This window comes from Convolutriloba macropyga, chromosome 11, assembly GCF_964194025.1.
Source record: "Convolutriloba macropyga chromosome 11, txConMacr16.3, whole genome shotgun sequence".
Lineage (NCBI taxonomy): Eukaryota > Metazoa > Xenacoelomorpha > Acoela > Convolutidae > Convolutriloba > Convolutriloba macropyga.
This window is the reverse complement of record NC_134478.1, coordinates 26,806,953-26,826,383: the sequence shown is the minus strand read 5'-3', so window position 1 is coordinate 26,826,383 and position 19,431 is coordinate 26,806,953.

The following is a 19,431-nucleotide window of genomic DNA, read 5'->3' as shown; positions in this document are numbered from 1 at the left end:
ATAGCTTTCCTAGGAAAAAGTTAGTATTTCATACGGAAATTTGCGAATTTCGCAAATAACGAATTTCAAAAGTAGGTCTTTTTCATCGGGTCAAGGAGTCGTCCAAATCGAACCAAACTCCGTATCGAGCATCCCCTGTGTAACTAGAGTCTAAAACGAAAAGAATTTGTGCTATAGCTTGCCTAGGAAAAAAGTTTTTATTTCATACGGAAATTTGCGAATTTCGCAAATACGAATTTTAAAACTAGGTCTTTTTCATCGGATCAAGGAGTCGTCAAAATCGAACCAAACTCCCTATCGAGTATCCCCTGTGTAACTAGAGTCAAAAACAAAACGAATTTTGTGCTATAGCTTGCCCAGGAAAAAAGTTTGTATTTCATACGGAAATTTGCGAATTTCGCAAATACGAATTTTAAAACTAGGTCTTTTTCATCGGGTCAAGGAGTCGTCCAAATCGAACCAAACTCCGTATCGAGTATCCCCTGTGTAACTAGAGTCTAAAACAAAAAGAATTTTTGCCATAGCTTGCCTAGGAAAAAGGTTAGTATTTCATACGGAAATTTGCGAATTTCGCAAAAAACGAATTTCAAAAAAAAAGGTCTTTTTCATCGGGTCAAGGAGTTGTCCAAATCGAACCAAACTCCGTATCGAGTATCCCCTGTGTAACTAGAGTCTAAAACAAAACGAATTTTGTGCTATAGCTTGCCTAGGAAAAAAGTTTGTATTTCATACGGAAATTTGCGAATTTCGCAAATACCGAATTTTAAAAGTAGGTCTTTTTCATCGGGTCAAGGAGTTGTCCAAATCGAACCAAACTTGGTACGGAGTATCCCATGTCTAACTAGAGTCTAAAATAAAAATAGTTCGTGCTATAGCTTGCTTAGGAAAAAAGTTTGTATTTCATACGGAAATTTGCGAATTTCGCAAATAACGAATTTTAAAAGTACGTCTTTTTCATCGGGTCAAGGAGTTGTCGAAATCGAACCAAACTCTGTATGGAATATCCCCTGTGTAACTAGAGTCAAAAACAAAACGAATTTTGTGCTATAGCTTGCCCAGGAAAAAAGTTTGTATTTCATACGGAAATTTGCGAATTTCGCAAATACGAATTTTAAAACTAGGTCTTTTTTCATCGGGTTAAGGAGTCGTCCAAATCGAACCAAACTCCGTATCGAGTATCCCCTGTGTAACTAGAGTCTAAAACAAAAAGAATTTTTGCCATAGCTTGCCTAGGAAAAAGGTTAGTATTTCATACGGAAATTTGCGAATTTCGCAAAAAACAAATTTTAAAAAAGGTCTTTTTCATCGGGTCAAGGAGTTGTCCAAATCGAACCAAACTCCGTATCGAGTATCCCCTGTGTAACTAGAGTCTAAAACAAAACGAATTTTGTGCTATAGCTTGCCTAGGAAAAAAGTTTGTATTTCATACGGAAATTTGCGAATTTCGCAAATACCGAATTTTAAAAGTAGGTCTTTTTCATCGGGTCAAGGAGTTGTCCAAATCGAACCAAACTTGGTACGGAGTATCCCATGTCTAACTAGAGTCTAAAATAAAAAGAGTTCGTGCTATAGCTTGCTTAGGAAAAAAGTTTGTATTTCATACGGAAATTTGCGAATTTCGCAAATAACGAATTTTAAAAGTAGGTCTTTTTCATCGGGTCAAGGAGTTGTCCAAATCGAACCAAACTCTGTATGGAATATCCCCTGTGTAACTAAAATCTAAAACAAAAAGTATTTTTGCTATAGCTTTCCTAGGAAAAAAGTTAGTTTTTCGTACGGAAATTTCCGTTTAATTCGAATAATTAATTTTAATTAATTTTTAAAATTAGGCCTTTTTCATCGGGTCAAGGAGTTGTTCAAATCGAACCAAACTCGGTATGGAATATCCCCTGTGTAACTAGAATCTAAAAACAAAAAAAAATTGCTATAGCTTTCCCAGGAAAAAAGTTAGTATTTCATACGGAAATTTGCGAATTTCGCAAATAATGAATTTCAAAAGTAGGTCTTTTTCATCGGGTCAAGGAGTCGTCCAAAACGAACCAAACTCCGTATCGAGTATCCCCTGTGTAACTAGAGTCTAAAACAAAAAGAATTTTTGCTATAGCTTGCCTAGGAAAAAGGTTAGTATTTCATACGGAAATTTGCGAATTTCGCAAATAACGAATTTTAAAAAAAGGTCTTTTTCATCGGGTCAAGGAGTCGTCCAAATCGAACCAAACTCCCTATCGAGTATCCCCTGTGTAACTATAGTCTAAAACAAAACGAATTTTGTGCTATAGCTTGCCTAGGAAAAAAGTTTGTACTTCATACGGAAATTTGCGAATTTCGCAAATACCGAATTTTAAAAGTAGGTCTTTTTCATCGGGTCAAGGAGTTGTCCAAATCAAACCAAACTTGGTATGGAGTATAACCTGTCTAACTAGAGTCTAAAAAAAGAATTCTTGCTATAGCTTGCCTAGGAAAAAAGGTTTGTATTTCATACAGAAATTTGCGAATTTCGCAAATAACGAATTTTAAAAGTAGGTCTTTTTCATCGGGTCAAGGAGTTGTCCAAATCGAACCAAACTCTGTATCGAGTATCCTCTGTGTAACTAGAGTCTAAAACAAAAAGAATTTTTGCTATAGCGTGCCTAGCAAAAAAGTTGGTTTTTCATACGGAAGTTTGCTATTATTTCAAATAAGTAATTTTAAAAATAGGTCTTTTTCGTATGGTCAAAAACTGCATGAAATTGAACCAGATTCGCTATAGAGTATCTCATGTGTACCTAGAGTCTAAAACAAAACGAATTTTTGGTATAGCTTGACTAGGAAAAAAGTTACGGAAATTTGCTATTATTTCAAATAAGTAATTTTAAATAATTTTTAAAAATAGGTCTCTTTCATCGGGTCAAGGAGTTGTTCAAATAGAACCAAACCTGGTATGGAGTATCCCCTGTGTAGCTAGAGTCTAAAACAGAAAGAATTTTCGCTATAGCTTCCCTAGGAAAAAAGTTAGCTTTTCATACCAAAATTTGCGATTATTTCCATGGAAATAATCGCAAATTTCCGTATGAAAACCTATTTTTTTTCCTAGACAAGCTATACCAAAAATAATTTTTGCCTTACACTCTAGGTACCCATGGTATACTCCATGCCCAGTTTGGTTTGATTTGAACAACTCCTTGAACTGATGAAATAGACCTTTTTTTAAAATTATTTATTTGAAATAATAGCAAATTTCCGTATGAAAAACTAACTTTTTTCCTAGGCAAGCTGTACCAAAAATTTTTCTTGTTTTAGACTCTAGGTACATAGGGGATACTCCATACCGAGTTTCGTTCAATTTGAACGACTCCTTGACCCGACGAAAAAGACCTATTTTTAAAAATATTTATTTGAAATAATAGCAAATTTCCGTACGAAAAACTAACCTTTTTTCCTAGGCAAACTATAGCAAAAATTCATTTTGTTTCAGACTCTAGGTACCCATGGTATACTCTATCCCAGTTTGGTTCGAGTTGAACAACTCCTTGACCCGATAAAATTTCTATATTTTTGAAAATAGAATAAGCGAATAAGTCGATATTTCCATGGAAATAATCGCAAATTTCCGTGTGAAAACCTAACTTTTTTCCTAGACAAGCTACACCAAAAATTCTTTTACACTCTAGGTACCCATGGTATACTCCATGCCCAGTTTGGTTTGATTTGAACAACTCCTTGACCCGATGAAAAAAACCTATTTTTAAAATTATTTATTTGAAATAATAGCAAATTTCCGTATGAAAAACTAACTTTTTACCAAGGCAAGCTATAGCAAAAATTCTTTTTGTTTTAGACACTAGTTACACAGGGGATACTCCATACCAAGTTTGGTTCGATTTGGACGACTCCTTGACCCGATGAAAAAGACCTACTTTTAAAATTCGTTTTTTTGCGAAATTCGCAAATTTCCTTATGAAATACTAACTTTTTTCTTGGCAAGCTATAGCCAAAATTCTTTTTGTTTTAGACTCTAGGTACATAGGGGATACTCCATACCGAGTTTCGTTCAATTTGAATGACTCCTTGACCCGACGAAAAAGACCTATTTTTAAAAATATTTATTTGAAATAATAGCAAATTTCCGTACGAAAAACTAACCTTTTTCCTAGGCAAACTATAGCAAAAATTCTTTTTGTTTCAGACTCTAGGTACCCATGGTATACTCTATCCCAGTTTGGTTCGAGTTGAACAACTCCTTGACCCGATAAAATTTCTATTTTTGAAAATAGAATAAGCGAATAAGTCGATATTTCCATGGAAATAATCGCAAATTTCCGTATGAAAACCTAACTTTTTTCCTAGACAAGCTACACCAAAAATTCTTTTTGCCTTACTTTCTAGGTACCCATGGTATACTCCATGCCCAGTTTGGTTTGATTTGAACAACTCCTTGACCCGATGAAAAAAACCTATTTTTAAAATTATTTATTTGAAATAATAGCAAATTTCCGTATGAAAAACTAACTTTTTACCTAGGCAAACTATAGCAAAAATTCTTTTTGTTTTAGACTCTAGGTACCCATGGTATACTCTAAACCCAGTTTGGTTCGATTTGAACTACTCCTTGACCCAATAAAACTTCTACTTTTTTGAAAATAGAATAATCGAATTAGTCGATATTTCCGATTGAAATCCGAACTTTTTTCCTAGGCGAGCTTTAGCAAAAATTCTTTTCGTTTTAGACTTTAGTTACACAGGGGATACTCCATACCAAGTTTGGTTCGATTTGGACGACTCCTTGACCCGATGAAAAAGACCTACTTTTAAGATTCGTTTTTTGCGAAATTCGCTTTTTCTAGGCAAGCTATAGCCAAAATTCTTTTTGTTTTGGACTCTATTTACACAGGGGATACTCCATACCAAGTTTGGTTCGATTTGGACGACTCCTTGACCCGATGAAAAAGACCTACTTTTAAGATTCGTTTTTTGCGAAATTCGCAAATTTCCGTATGAAATACTAACTTTTTTCAAGGCAAGCTATAGCCAAAATTCTTTTTGTTTTGGACTCTAGGTACATAGGGGATACTCCATAACGAGTTTCGTTCAATTTGAACGACTCCTTGACCCGACGAAAAAGACCTATTTTTAAAAATTTTTATTTGAAATAATAGCAAATTTCCGTACGAAAAACTAACCTTTTTCCTAGGCAAACTATAGCAAAAATTCTTTTTGTTTTAGACTCTAGGTACCCCAGTTATACTCTATCCCAGTTTGGTTCGAGTTGAACAACTCCTTGGCCCGATAAAATTCTATATTTTTGAAAATAGATTAAGCGAATAAGTCGATATTTTCGATTGAAATTCGAACTTTTTTCATAGACAAGCTTTACAACTGTTTCTGCTTGTGAAATGATTAAAATAATCTCAATGAACTCGGTATGGAGTGTCACCAGTGCAGTTACAGTGTAAAACAAAAAGAATTTTTGGTATAGCTTGCCTAGGAAAAAAGTTAGTTTTTCATACGGAAATTTGCGATTATTTCAAATAAATAATTTTAAAAATAGGTCTTTTTCATCGGGTCAAAGAGTTTTTGAGTTAAAAGAGTTGCTCAATCAAAGAGTTGTACAAAAAGTTTTCACCATTTCAGATTCTTTGCTCTTAAATATCACTGAAAAAGTGCAACTTAAGTTCGTCTTCACTAGATAAAAGTCTTTCGGTGAGTTGCAACTTTTTCTCTTGGTTACTGTTAAAAACTGCGCGATCTGCCAGGGACGTGCAAAAAATGTTTCAATAACTTGAAATCAAATATTGTTTAGCTCGTGATGAGGTAAGAAGTTATTCCTGGTTTTAAGCTATGTGTCAACGCAAGTTTTTTTGTCTAGTCATGAAAAAGCCCTCTTTTTTGAATGTCTTCCATCGGAAATTTGCATTGTCGAAATGAGTCAACCACAGTTTAATCCTCTGATTCAAACCGCCAGTCAAGGAGAAGAGGAGGTCTCGAATGTTTCTCTGGAAACGGTTGAAATTCCTGATGACTGGGTTTTCATCTTCTTCTTTGAGTCCGATGAAGCTATTGCTCGCGTAGATGCATATTCAGCACGATGGCCTCTTTATATGAGCAATGCCGCGAAGCTTGCTTTAGCTGAAGGGGATTTAGTTGACATCAGCTGTGGGGGATCAGGCGAGTTGTATAAAACCGGACAGCTGAAGTGGCAGGGGCCCAGGTCAATGAGTGTGCGCAATCTTAGCAATTTCTGCAGAGCATTTGCAAAGGAAAATTGGCTAGAAAGCGACGCAAGCAACTCTGATGATTTGGAATCCTTTTACTCAGAATGATAAGAGCTTGTGGTCTGACAGGGACATAAGCGTAGTAAAAGAACCCGATCAAATAACTGAATATGTTATTTTCGATCTAGTTTTTTATCATATTTTTAACTGATCTCAATTTCTGTTTAAGGTAAAATTTCACTAAAGTTTGTTTGATATATTTCTTGTCCAAGTAAAGTTCTGCTTGATTTTTTTTTCATCCGGGAAAAATACAATCGCCACCTCAAGATGAGACAAAACAAAGTTTTCGAGCGTTCAAAATCATTTATTTAATGGCGTTTATTATGCATCATCAGTAAGCTACTAAGAAAACTTTTTAGCAACTGCTATGACTAACGATCACTCAACTCTCGTTTCCGTGTTCGATATTCGAATTCGAATTGTACGCTCGTTTTAAGCCACATTCTGTTTTTTGACAAGATTGTTCCATGCTCAGTTACTCAAAATTCTTCGATTTCAGATAATTTGAAACTTCTTCATACCCTCAATTTGCACTCTCACAATATCAAACGTCTCCAATATTTCTTCGGTTAGTCTGTTACATAATTTAGGTTTGGTATATTAAGTAAGTCCTAACATTTCCTAGTTTTATATAAAAAAGCGCGATCTGTCAGGGACGGTCAAATTTATTTATAAATTGCTTTCTAACGCCGCTAATGAAATTTTTGGAAATTGTTTTGACTGAATGATTTTTGTTGCAGTAATGAGTCAAACCGATAAGCAAAGTCTAAAGCAATCCGCCAGAGTTCAGGAAAAATTCAATGCTGTAGCGAACGTGTCGACGGAATCTATTGATGTGCAGGATCAATGGGTGTACATATTCTACTTTGATTGCGATGACACGTATGTCCGAATCGAAGTGAAATCGCCGAGGTGGCCTGAAAATATGAAAATTTCCAAAAAAAACTCGGTTTATCTGAGGGTGATATTGTTGAAATTAAGTGTGGGCAACGCAGGGAAAAGAAAGAACAAGGAGAGTTCAAATGGCAAGGCACCAGGAAAGAGAGTACGCGAGTACTTAGGGAAATGTGCAAAATGAGAGGAGCTGGCGTTAATGTGAGTCAGATTAAAGGCAGAGATTTTGAGCCGAACACGCAAGAACTGGAACCGGAAAACGCCAGTGGTTCAGAAACGGAACCTGAGTGCGAAAAAGAGAGTCAGGAATGCAACCGTAAGGTTCGGAAAGTTGTACCGGAGGGAGATGATCAAGCCGAAGCTCCTGATGAGCCTGAATTGGAGCTAAATGAATTTAATGAGTACCTAAATTCCTTGCGAGCTAAAGAAAACAGGACTGGACAGGGTATTTCAAGTCAGGTTTCGCAATGTGTTGAAGCAGAGATGAACTCTCAAAGTAAAGATGACAACCTTGAGGTTAAAATTTTAATATTCAATAGTAAAGAGTATTCTAAATGTAGGTAGACGATCTTCCAGGGACGTTCTGCCTTAAACTTCCTTCAAATCAATTTTCTGCTAGAACAGTAAATGCATTGTCAGACAAAAACCGTTTAGGATATTTGTTTGCATATTGGGATTTTTTTAAGGATTTCTCACCTGAAAGATTCCGTCACCTCATGAAGCGAATTGAGGCCCAGATTGAGGCCAGCACGGATGTAACAAGGCAATTCATGACCTTTGCAAAAAAAGCGATTGAGGTAATTAACAGGCTGCACGAGAACGCCCTGCGAAATAGAGATGACGTCGACGACGAAAATGGCGAGGAACTACCTGTTGAAACTGAAGTTCTATTATTTAATGAGAAAAATCTTCTTGCTCTGGGCGGCAACAAGTATCGAGAGAGGGCAATAATCATTGCCAACGAAATCTTGAGCGAAGACGAAAGAATGCTATTTTGTATTGAACCGAGAAAAGCTCTCTCTGGTGATCGAAAGCCTGCTGACGACGAACGTGCCGACATTTTGCGAAAGGCGATGGGAATGATCAAGAAAAAAGATTTTTCGGAAGTGCGGAATCGCAATATCCTTAGATATGTCAACCAGCATGGCGTAGATCTCCAGAAGAAGAAAAAGAAAGCCGAACAGGAGAATATACCGCCTGTAGATGAAAATTAATAAAGAGCTTGTGATCTGACAGGAACATAAGCTAACTTCCCAAATTTATCTTCGATAAAAAAATTTGTTGCTAACTCCGTGTGCTTGATTTGTTCAAAGTTCCGTTACACGTATTCAGTTGCCCTTCTTTTGAGTTATACTAGGATCTATTGGGTAAATGTCTCAATTGCTAAAATTGTTTTTAATTCGTAATACTCCTCGTTGTTTTTCACTCCCCTTCTTTCTCTTAGGCATAATAATTGTGTTGGTCAATTGCTTACCTGTGGTGCATTAACATCAAGTATTTTGCTGTGATCTGACAGGGGCGCAACGTCGAAATTTCTCATTTTTTAATGTATTTTGTGTATCAGGATCTATTGAGTAAATGTCTCAATTGCTAAAATTGTTTTAAATTTGTAACACTCCTTTGTTTTTCACTCCTCTTCTTTCTCTTAGGCAAATTTGTTGTGTTGATCAAATGCTTACCTCTGGTGAGAAACATTGGATAGTTTTTATAACGTTTTTGTTAATATGGAAATGCATTTTCAGAGTCAAACTTGGTTGGTTGCAAATTGGGAAATTGTCAACAAAAGGTAGTTTGTTCCATTTTTTCAGAGACAACTCCGCAAAAGCTTAAATATTGAGGTATGTAAACTTATAAATACGTTAAGTTTTCAGCACGTCAGGTTTTTTCCTGTTTTCACTTGTTTTTATTTGTGAGAGAAATGAAGAGAACGAGAGTTAAAAATTCTACCAGCTCGACTTCACATTTCAACGACCACAATTCTTTGCTTGAAGTCGATCGAAGAAGCTCTTAGAAGGCACAATGTTGTGCAAGTTGAAGCGAGAAATCAAATGCTTCGGTTTTCAAAATGTTTGAGAAAAATTGTAAGCCTGGTTTCCCAAATTAGAAGTAAAAGTTTTTGACTTGTTTTCAAATTTGTTTAAGTTAAACGATTGTAGACAGCGTTTTTTAACGTTTTCGTGAGTTAGTAATGCTAAAAACTTTGCAATAAATTTTTAGAATGCAAGAGAAACGGAAAGAAAACGAAGGTAGTGTAGCTCTGGTTTGATTTACAACGGCAAAAACTTGCTCGCGTTCAGGGGATCGCGAGATGACTATGCGGGCTCCGGAAGATTTCTTGCAAGATCAATGTTAACAAGAGAGGAAAGGGAGAGAACGTGTTGGTTTGCTCAGCGAGCGACACAAGAAGAGCGTATACCAGCCTCTGAGGATGAGCAGAAGGTTTTCAGAGGTATAATAAGTGATTTATCACGACTCTGAAAATGTGAAGGTAATTTAAATAGGCGTTTTTAGAGGCGGTGAGAAGATTTTGTGGAGACAGCCTGTACGCTCTGCGAAGAGTTAAAGATGCTGCGAACTCTGTTGGCATTCATGAGCGGAACGAGAAAATTGGCTTAAAATGAAGTATTCTGTTGTGATCTGACAGGGACGCAACGTCAAATCTTCTCCTAATATATGTTTTGTATTTTGTAACGCTTTTGTTAGTGAACCTAATCTTTTGTCTTAAGTTTATCTGATCCTCCTGGAAAAAAATTGTTTCGAGCAATAGAAATTTTCAACTTACAATTTGGGCGGGTTTTGTCAATCCTAACCTTAGATTAGTTCTCTGAGATGTCTACAAAGTTCTTAATTAGTTGCGATCTTTGAAGTAATTGTTTTTGACTTGCTTTCACATATGTTCAATACAAACGATTGTAGAAGTAGTTTTTGTAACGTTTTCCTGAGTGGAACGGGAAAATAGCTTTAAAATAAAGTTTTCTGTTGTGATCTGACAGCGACGCAACGTCAAATCTTTTCTCATTTCTGTTGTATTTTGTAACGCTTTTGTTATTGAACCTAATTTTTTGTTTAACGTCCCTACACAGACAGTATAAAAGTCCAAATTTTATCAGATCCCTCTTGAAGAAGTTTGGTTAAATTTAAAAGTTTTTTAGAAATATGTCTCAAAAAGCTGTCGATTTCTATCATTCATCTGGGCGGGCTTTGTCAAACTTAACATTAAAATGGAAGGATCTGGCAAAAATTGATTCTTCAATGACTTCAAAATGGGTTGACTCATCTGGTTTGTCATCACATAAGATAGACGTAGAGGGTTGCTTGGTTGGAAACGAGGACAAAAATCTTGTGAATGGGTTTCTAGATGGTGAGTATGCGAAAAGCATGATGTCTGTTGGCTACAAACCAGTAAGTTATCTACCGAGTGGTTCTTTTGATCAGATAGGTTTGTTCGCGAAATCGGAGATAGAGAAAGTTTCGGTTGTTAATGGAATAATTGGTGTGTTGGCGGAACTTGTTGAAAGTGAGATCATTGCCGGTTTCAGTGATGTTTCTGTGTTGTACAGTAAGCTAAGGAATGTTCAGTGGTTAATGTTGGGACCCATCTCCTTTGTTAACGCGTCCTGCAGACCAAATGTTGAATACCGCCAGAAAGTTAAAGTTGTTTACTCGGTTGCTTTAAAAAATATAGCTATTGGAGAAGAATTTTCTGTTTTCTATAATCGACATTTTTTCGGCCGGTTTAATGTAGATTGCCTGTGTCCGTTCAAAAAAGAGCATGGAGATCCTTGCCCAAGTGATCAAAAGCCACTTAGAAAACGTAGAAAGATTGCAGATGCTGCCGATAGTTCTACACCTGTTAACCTTAAGCAAGATAGCCTACATGAAAAATCAATAAGAAAAATTTTTTATCGAAAATCTCCCCCTAGGCGTATGCTGTACGCAAATTTTGAATCAACACCTATCGTTAGCAAAGAAATTGAGGAATACTTAAGTTACGATTCTTTTTTTGGTGAAATAGGATTGACACCTAGTCCGATTAAAGATAATAATTCTCCTGCAATACTCACCAATTCATCAATAATAAGCGCCCAAAACTCCAATTTTGGGTAAAAATGTTAAATTAGACAATGTTCTCTGCTCAACGCTATTGAGGCTTGATGTGTTTGAAGAAGATGAAGTTCAGGAAACGATAGAATCCCTGCCGCCTTCTCTTCTTCAATTGTTTCAGAATAAAGTAACTTCATTGTTTGACGGCAGCCCAACATCTACAGAAAGTTTCATGAAAGAGTTTGAGTTGTTTTCAGATAAGCATAGGTGGTCGAAAGCTGCGCGACATGATTTTCTGAAGCTGTTTGCTAGAAGTTTGCCAGTACCAAATAATATATTTTCTAAATTAGCGATTCTTCTTCTACCGACAACTTCTACCGAACGTTTTGAATCTGCGAAATTCTGTTTTGTCGATATAAAGACCCAATTAGAATTGATTTTAAGTAAAAATGCGGCTTATATTTATAGTTCCTGGAGTACAGAATGTTCATGGAACAATAGTTGGAACTTCTGCTCAGCTCCTGAGATACAGCTTGTCTTAAACATTGATGGAGCCCCTCTATTTAAGTCATCTAAGATCTCTGTCTGGCCGGTGTGGGTGCAAACTTTTAACTTACCGCCTAAGTTGAGAGGCTCCTTTGCAAATATGGCGCTTTTAGGTGTTTTGGCACGGCAAAAGTAAACCTGAGTTTTCTAAAATGCTACCGTTCATTCTATTTGAGTTGGAGTCTTTGAATGAAGCAAAAATGAGTTTGAAATGATCTAGGTGCCCTTAAGTTTCGAATTAGGTCAATTGTAGCCGATATGCCTGCTAAGGCTTGTGTTCTTTGCATGATTCAATTCAACGGTTACTCATCGTGTCCTCATTGTTATATGAAGGCTTCGCTCAAAATCATAGAATGCTGTTTCCTGTTAATAAGAGTTTTAAGCTGCGTGAAAACGCCGACTTTTAAGCTTGTGGTCACATTGCTGAAAAAACTAAAACAACTAAGTGTGGTGTCAAGTCATCTACTCCCTTAAACAGCGTTTTAAATTTACCATGGGAATGCCCTGTTGATCCCATGCATCAAGTTTTTCTCGGTACAGGTAAAGTTCTTACTAAATTTATGGTTTCCTTGACCAATGGTGTTTTGCTAAGAGATGCTGAAAATTTGCTGAAGTTAGTTAAGATACCTTTTGACATCCAACATAGATTGAAATCGTTGTCTGATATTAAGTTTTGGAAGGCATTTGACTTTAAAGTTTTCTTCTTTCATGTTGGACCCCTTGTCTATAGAAAAATAAGCGTTCCAAGAAAATATTACAAAAGTTTTTGCCTTCTTTCATTAGCGATCACGCTTTTGTCAGAGGTAGAACCCCAATCAGACAAAATTGAATCTGCAGGATCTTTAATTGAGGAATTTTTTTGTAACTTTCTAGAGCTTTACGGAGAAGATTCACAGTCTTTCAACTTTCACACAAGGCGAATTCTTTGTGAACAAGTAAAACGAAACGGACCTCTTTGGTTTTTTTTCGGCGTTCTGCTTTGAGTCAGCTAATCATCATTTATTAAGCGCTGTACAGGGCACTGTTAAAGAAACTGACGCCATAGTAGAGCAGTTTACTAAATACCAAGCAGCCGTGGAAAAAATTGAAAAATCAGACACTTATAAATGCTTAAAAGGGTTCACTTTGTTGGATACTGAAACAGTTCAATTTTGTCAAGAGTTTAATGTAGATTTCTTTTTTTCGAGGTACATCAATGGGCGCGGTCACTGTTTTGGCTCACTTTCTTACACCAGATTAGGAAAAAATTAAGTGAATGTATCTTTCAGCTGTCGGACGGCCGTTTCTTTTTTGTTAGAACTTACTTCTCTGGCCCAGAGGGAGTTTTTGAAGTAGGAAGATACAGCAAAAATGTGAATGAAGTCGATATGACACATTCAAAAACAAACTTTGGGTTCTTCTTTGAACTGTTTGGACTTGATTCTTGGGCAAAGGTTAAGGTTTATGATATAAAGTATAAAACTGTGGTTTTTTGCGAAGGCTCCTTGACTCTCGTGAGCGTTATCAAAGAGGGCTTTGAACATAACAAGACAGAAAAACTTTGCTGTTTTGTGGCTGCTTTTGTGTTTTTCTGAAAACTGAAATAATTGAAAAAAAAACAGATTGAGCTGACAGGGCCGGTTTGTACTGAAAATTATTATTTATATAATCACTAAGTAAGATTTTTGTTTAGTGGGTCCATCGTAATAATTGGCGACAGCAATCTGGTGCGGTTGGAGGATCAACTGTTCGCTGATAACTTACTGGCTCCATACCCCATCACTCTTCATTGTAGACCTGGTTTGCGTGCAGTGCACATTGATTCAGAGGATCTTGTATACTGCGCTACGTTTACGCATTGCATTATCAACCTAGGGAACGATGATATCTCTAACGATCCCACACAATCATGGATAGTTGCCAAAACCCCTCTCAAAACTGCGGCTAGATTAGGTGGTTTTGCTCAACAACTCAAATCCAAAAATGTTGATGTTAAAGTGATTGGCTTGCTTCCAAGGCCTGATGTGCATATCAAGTTGGTATCTGAGACAAATCAATATCTCTCTGGTTACCTTGGCGATGACTACGTTGGTCTGAGATATGTTCATAAAAATCATTTTTTCACAGCTAACAGACCAAATGACCTGGCACATCTAAAGGACGATGGACGAAAAAGAGTTCTATCACTATATCTAAGAGTTGTGCGTGACAGGTTCAAATTCCAGCCTTCGGAATAAGTTAGGTTAGGTTGCTGACACTGGCAAAGATATTCAAAGTTTGAAAAAAAAATTAGTTCAGATAAAATATGTCTCTGAGAAAAGCAAAAAAAACTGAACGGTGAAGAAAATTCAAAAAAAAATTAAATTACTTCAAACAAACAAAAAAACTTTATCTGATTGTTGTTATGTTAATGCTGCTTCAATTATCTGAAATAACATAAAATTTGAAAAATACTTCGAAACGAAAAAATAAATTGAAAACTACAAAAACGAAAAGAAAATGAAAATGACAAAACCAAAAAAATTTAAGAACTTCCATCTGCTTGCTTATTATGTTAATGCTGCTTCAATTATCTGAAATACCCTAATAGAATTTGAAAAATACTTCAAAACGAAAATTAAAAACTACAAAAACGAAAAAAAAACTGAAACTGAAAAAAACACCAAAAAACTAAGAACTTCCATCTGCTTGCTTGTTATGTTAATGCTGCTTCAATTATCTGAAATAATGTAATGAAAATTGAAAAATATTTTGAAACGCAAAATAAAATGAAAACTAAAAAAACGAAAAGAAAATGGAAATGACAAAACCAAAAAAATAAGACCTTTCATCTGCTTGCTTGTTACGTTAAACTTTCGCTTCAACTGTCTGAATGCCTATAACAATTTATGAAAAATATTTCAAAAAAGGATTTAAAACGACAAAAACAAAAAAAAAACTAAGAACTTCCATCTGCTTGCTTGTTATGTTAATGCTGCTTCAATTATCTGAATTATGCTAATAGAATTCGAAAAATACTTCAAACAAAACGAAAAAAAAATTGAAAACTGCAAAAACGAAAAAAAAATTGAAAACAACAAAACACCAAAAAAACTAAAGATTTTCCATCTGCTTGCTTTTTATGTTAAGGCTGGTTCAATTATCTGAAATAACCTAATAAAATTTGAAAAAACTTCGAAACGAAAAAATAAATCGAAAACTACAAAAACGAAAAAAAAAATGAAAACGACAAAAACACCGAAAAAAATAAGACCTTTCATCTGCTTGCTTGTTACGTTAAACTTTCGCTTCAACTGTCTGAATGCCTATAACAATTTATGAAAAATAATTCAAAAAATAATTAAAACGACAAAAACAAAAAAAACTAAGAACTTCAATCTGCTTGCTTATTATGTTAATGCTGCTTCAATTATCTGAAATAACCTAATAGAATTTAAAAAATACTTCAAAACGAAAAAAAAATTCGAAAACTACAAAAATAAAAAAAAACTAAAACGACAAAAACACCAAACAAACTAGTGAGAAAAAACAGCTTAAAAAAGTTCTATGCGATCTGTCAGGGACGTATAGAACAACTTGAGTCAAAACAAAATACCGTTTGTTTGTAGTTTCTTTGTGCTGCTGCTTGTTTTTTCCAGGATCTGACCACACCCGACCATAGTCGACTGGGCTGGAGGGTCTCCTGGTTTCTTCAACACGATCAGGTTGTTCTGTTTTGGCGCCTTTTTGCGCCATTTTTTCTTAGGTGTTTTGTTTGGGCTTTTGCTTTGCCCACGTGCTTGCTTGCGCTTTCTTAGGACTAGGTCTTTGAGCGCTTTTTGCGCTATCCCCCTCCACTAGGCTTTTGGCGCAGGCCCTAGGTGTTGCTTTGCTTGGCTTTGCTCTTGGCTTTGAGTGCTTAGCTTATGGGTGGGAGGGCTGCTCTTTTTGCCTTTGCCGGTTTTTTTGCCCCCTTTTGTTCCCCCTGCACCCTTAGGTGTTCGGCACAGGCATTAGGTTTAAGTTTTTTGGGCTTTGCTTTTGCCCTGGTGTGCTTTGGCTCGGTGTGGGGGTGACCATGCACTTTTGCGCATGTTTTTTTTTGCTTCTGTTCTGTTGTTGTGTTGAGTTTTCTTTTTTCTTTAGGATCCCACGACAGCCGAGGACGAGGAGAGGACACCTGGATCTGGAGCGGCTCAGTGGCAGGGCTGGCTGGAGGGTCTCCTGGCTTCTTCAACCCGGTGAGGTTGGTCTGTTTTGGCACCTTTTTTGCGCCTTTTTTTCTTAGGTGTTTTGTTTGGGCTTTTGCTTTGCCCACTTGTTTGCCTGCGCCTTCTTAGGACTAGGTCTTTGAGCGCTTTTTGCGCTATCCCCCCACTAGGCTTTTGGCGCAGGCCCTAGGCGTTGCTTTGCTTGGCTTTGCTCTTGGCTTTGGGTGCTTAGGTTATGGTTGGGAGGGCTGTTTTTACCTGTGCCGGTTCTTTTGCCCCCTTTTGTTCCCCCTACCCCCTTAGGTGTTCGGCACAGGCATTAGGTTTTGGTGTTTTGGGCTTTGCTTTAGCCCTGGTATGCTTTGGCTCGGTGTGGGGGGTGACCATGCACTTTTGTGCATGGTTTTTTTGCTTCTGTTCTGTTGTTGTGTTCAGTTTTCTTTTTTTTAGGATCCCACGACAGCCGAGGACGAGGAGAGGACACCTGGATCTGGAGCGGCTCAGTAGCCGGGCTGGCTGGAGGGTCTCCTGGCTTCTTCAACTCGGTGAGGTTGATCTGTTTTGGAGCCTTTTTTGCGCCTTTTTTTCTTAGGTGTTTTGTTTGGGCTTTTGCTTTGCCCACGTGTTTGCCTGCGCCTTCTTAGGACTAGGTCTTTGAGCGCTTTTTGCGCTATCCCACTCCACTAGGTTTTTGGCGCAGGCCCTAGGTGTTGCTTTGCTTGGCTTTGCTCTTAGCTTTGGGTGCTTAGGTTATGGGTGGGAGGGCTCTTTTTGCCTGTGCCGGTTTTTTGCCCCCTTTTGTTCCCCCTGCCCCCTTAGGTGTTCGGCACAGGCATTGGGTTTTGGTTTTTTGGGCTTTGCTTTTGCCTTGGTGTGCTTTAGCTCGGTGTGGGGGGGGGACCATGCACTTTTGTGCATGTTTTTTTTGCTTCTGTTCTATTGTTGTGTTCAGTTTTCTTTTTTCTTCAGGATCTGACGACAGCCGAGGACGACGAGAGGACACCTGGATCTGGAGCGGCTCAGTGGCAGGGCTGGCTGGAGGGTCTCCTGGCTTCTTCAACCCGGTGAGGTTGGTCTGTTTTGGCACCTTTTTTGCGCCTTTTTTTCTTAGGTGTTTTGTTTGGGCTTTTGCTTTGCCCACTTGTTTGCCTGCGCCTTCTTAGGACTAGGTCTTTGAGCGCTTTTTGCGCTATCCCCCCACTAGGCTTTTGGCGCAGGCCCTAGGCGTTGCTTTGCTTGGCTTTGCTCTTGGCTTTGGGTGCTTAGGTTATGGTTGGGAGGGCTGTTTTTACCTGTGCCGGTTCTTTTGCCCCCTTTTGTTCCCCCTACCCCCTTAGGTGTTCGGCACAGGCATTAGGTTTTGGTGTTTTGGGCTTTGCTTTAGCCCTGGTATGCTTTGGCTCGGTGTGGGGGGTGACCATGCACTTTTGTGCATGGTTTTTTTGCTTCTGTTCTGTTGTTGTGTTCAGTTTTCTTTTTTTTAGGATCCCACGACAGCCGAGGACGAGGAGAGGACACCTGGATCTGGAGCGGCTCAGTGGCCGGGCTGGCTGGAGGGTCTCCTGGCTTCTTCAACTCGGTGAGGTTGATCTGTTTTGGAGCCTTTTTTGCGCCTTTTTTTCTTAGGTGTTTTGTTTGGGCTTTTGCTTTGCCCACGTGTTTGCCTGCGCCTTCTTAGGACTAGGTCTTTGAGCGCTTTTTGCGCTATCCCACTCCACTAGGTTTTTGGCGCAGGCCCTAGGTGTTGCTTTGCTTGGCTTTGCTCTTAGCTTTGGGTGCTTAGGTTATGGGTGGGAGGGCTCTTTTTGCCTGTGCCGGTTTTTTGCCCCCTTTTGTTCCCCCTGCCCCCTTAGGTGTTCGGCACAGGCATTGGGTTTTGGTTTTTTGGGCTTTGCTTTTGCCCTGGTGTGCTTTAGCTCGGTGTGGGGGGGACCATGCACTTTTGTGCATGTTTTTTTTTGCTTCTGTTCTATTGTTGTGTTCAGTTTTCTTTTTTCTTCAGGATCTGACGACAGCCGAGGACGACGAGAGGACACCTGGATCTGGAGCGGCTCAGTGGCGGGGCTGGCTGGAGGTTCTCCTGGCTTCTTCAACCCGGTGAGGTTGGTCTGTTTTGGCGCCTTTTTTGCGCATTTTTTGCTTAGGTGTTTTGTTTGGGCTTTTTCTTTGCCCCGGTGTTTGCCTGCGCCTTCTAGGAGAAGGCGTTTGAGCGCTTTTTGCACTAGGTTTCATACCCCTCCACTAGGCTTTTGGCGCAGGCCCTAGGTGTTGCTTTGCTTGGCTTTGCTCTTGGCTTTGGGTGCTTAGGTTATGGATGGGAGGGCTCTTTTTGCCTGTGCCGGTTTTTTTGCCCCCTTTTGTTCCCCCTGCCCACTTAGGTGTTCTGCACAGGCATTAGGTTTTGGTTTTTTGGGCATTGCTTTTGCCCTGGTGTGCTTTGGCTCAGTGTGGGGGGTGATCATGCACTTTTGAGCATGATTTTTTTTACTGATGTTGTGTTGTGTTCAGTTTTCTTTTTTCTTCAGGATCTGACGGCAGCCGAGGACGAGGAGAGGACACCTGGATTTGGAGCGGCTCAGTGGCGGGGCTGGCTGGAGGATCTCCTGGCTTCTTCAACCCGGTGAGGTTGGTCTGTTTTGGCGCCTTTTTTGCGCCTCTTTTCGTAGGTATTTTGTTTGGGCTTTTGCTTTGCAGACTTTTTTGCCTGCGCCTTCTTAGGACTAGTTCTTTGAGCGCTTTTTGCGCTATCCCCCCACTAGGTTTTTGGCGCAGGCCCTAGTTGTTGTTTTGCTTGGCTTTGCTCTTGGCTTTGGGTGCTTAGGTTATGGGTGGGAAGGCTCTTTTTGCCTGTGCCGGTTTTTGCCACTTTTTGTTCCCCTGCCCCCTTAGGTGTTCGGCACAGGCATTAGGTTTTGGTTTTTTGGGCTTTGCTTTTGCCCTGGTGTGCTTTGGTTCGGTGTTGGGGGTGACCATGCACTTTTGTGCATTGTTTTTTTTTTGCTGCTGTTGTGTTGTGTTCAGTTTTCTTTCTTCAGGATCTGACGACAGCCGAGGGCGAGGAGAGGACACCTGGATCTGAAGCGGCTCAGTGGCGGGGCTGGCTGGAGTTTCTTCTGGCTTCTTCAACCCGGTGAGGTTGGTCTGTTTTGGCGCCTTTTTTGCGCCTTTTTTTCTTAGGTGTTGTTTTTTGCTTGGGTTTTTATTTTGCCCACGTGTTTGCCTGCGCCTTCTTAGGACTAGGTCTTTGAGCGTTTTTTGCGCTATCCCCCCACTAGGTTTTTGGCGCAGGCCCTAGGTGTTGCTTTGCTTGGCTTTGCTCTTGGCTTTGGGTGCTTAGGTTATGGGTTGGAGGGCTCTTTTTGCTTGTGCCGGTTTTTTTGCCCCCTTTGGTTCCCCCTGCCCACGTAGGTGTTCGGCACAGGCATTAGGTTTTGGTTTTTTGGGCTTTTCTTTTGCCCTGGTGAGCTTTGGCTCGGTGTGGGGGGTGACCATGCACTTTTGTGCATGGTTTTTTTTGCTGTTGTTGT